The following is a 2,077-nucleotide window of genomic DNA, read 5'->3' on the forward strand; positions in this document are numbered from 1 at the left end:
ATTCACTCATGACATTCACTCTCACTCACTCTCATCCATTCATTCGCTCATTCATTCATCCATTCGCTCACACACCCTCTGATTCATCCACTCACTCACTCACTCAATCATTCACTCACTCATTCACTCCCTCACTCTCATGCATCCATTCCCTCCCTCCCTCCCTAACGCTACCTCAAGCATATCTTCTCTTCTCTATCTCATGTCCTCTCTTCTTTCCTCCTTTAATTTATTTTCCTTCTTCTTGTTTGATGATTCAATCCTTACCGCCCCCCTCCCACGTTGTACAAACGTTTCTTATCTTCGCTTTGTTGCGCCACCATTTAGTGTTTGAGGGCTTGCAAACATTGACACGCCAAAACAATGGAAACGTCTCACAAGATCTAGACATAGCAAACGACAAAAGATATAAAACATCCAGTCCTAAAGTCACGATTGTTTCTTGTTATGATCCAAATATTGGCACTTCTCGCCCCTTTTGCCTAATTGTTACGCAAGCTTTCTTGTTCAATTAGAAAAATCAGGTCCCGAACTATCGACCGATTTCGTTGGACGAATCCATTAGAAATTGGGGTTTACCTTTTTACAGTTTCTTTCCGGCGACTCAAATTCTATCAAGAACATAACAAGCAACCAAAACAGTGTATATAGGAGTACAAAAACCGTCTTAAATGTTTCCCTTGTGTTTTTTAAAGCGATTTTAGTTAATAGGCTGGCGGAAATGATTGCACACTGTGTTGAACATGTGGTGAAATCCAGTAGCTCACCTAGTATGTACATTATGTGACACTTGACACGCTCGCTGTAAAGACAATCCCCCCAACCGAGAGCTACTCAATACACCCTCTCCACGCAAAATAAACTCGCCGGACATTTTTTCCAACCCCGTCACAGACTAGTAAAATCCACCACCGTTTCCAGACCTGTACCTATCCCTAGCGACCAAGAACGAAGTCAAATCATGTCGTCCGACAATGGTTGTCGTTTGTTGGGGGTGAACTTTGGAATACTTGTCAACGGACGTGAGACTACGTAGTGCAGGTAAGGTTTGTTTTAGCCAGGGGGGTAAAGGTGTGTTAGCAGCGGTCATATATAAAACTGTGCCGGTGGTCGTCTTTCCTTGCAGTATAGGCTCTGTGCACACCCTTGCCTCAGTAAACGTTGTACAGAAGTGTTTTAGTTATTGTGAAACAAGGATTGTTTGCAGAAGAGCGCTGGACGTCCCACTAGCAAGTTTGTTACGGTAGGTGCTGTGTTACACCTACGTATGTGCTTAAAATGCCGTCATTTTTGACTAGGTAGCCTTTTAACTGCATGTTGTAGTTTTACGCAGACTAAAATATGTGTAGCTTTCTGTTTAACGGTCGCAGTTTTAAACTGGTCAAAGCTAGGTCTTTCTTTCCTGGTTTACTACAAGTTTGACCGCAAATACGGTATAAAATGACAAGTTGGTTCACTATTTCTTGAACGATGATTTGTACCGCAAACCTTATCTTGAAATCAACTTTCGACCAATCTTACTGTTTAGCAAAAGATGTAAAAAGAACATTTTTGTTCCAACTGGCAACATTAGGTGAAGAATGTTGGCAATATTGTAAACATAAGAACGCTGAATGGAATGTACCGCACAGCGAATCACGTTTTTGTGACTAACTGGCTGACTGGTTACCTCCATGCTTAGACAGAGACGCAACTAACCATAGCTTTGCTTTCTTAACTTTGCTACAAAATAAGAACGGCTGTTATCAGACTTTCGTCTTTCGAAAGGTACGTAAAATGGAGGTCCCGTGTTCAAGGAGGGTCCTCGAGCACGTTAAAGAGCTATCTCAAGCAACCTGTCGCCGTAAAAATATCAGCATACAATAACAGCAAGGAAATTTACTGCCCTATATATGTGCCACTAGCACTACTAGGCACTACGAGGGTCTCCACAAAAACTGAACGCTGTTGCCAGACTTAGATAGCATCACCAATTCTTTTCCTTGCTTCCTTGCATAGATGTTGGAAAAAATAAGTTGAAATTGATCAAGACCACCTTCTTAGTTGTATAACACTTCCTTAATTAAAGATACTACGG

The sequence above is a fragment of the Branchiostoma floridae genome, chromosome 18 (assembly GCF_000003815.2).
Source record: "Branchiostoma floridae strain S238N-H82 chromosome 18, Bfl_VNyyK, whole genome shotgun sequence".
Taxonomy (NCBI): Eukaryota; Metazoa; Chordata; class Leptocardii; order Amphioxiformes; family Branchiostomatidae; genus Branchiostoma; species Branchiostoma floridae.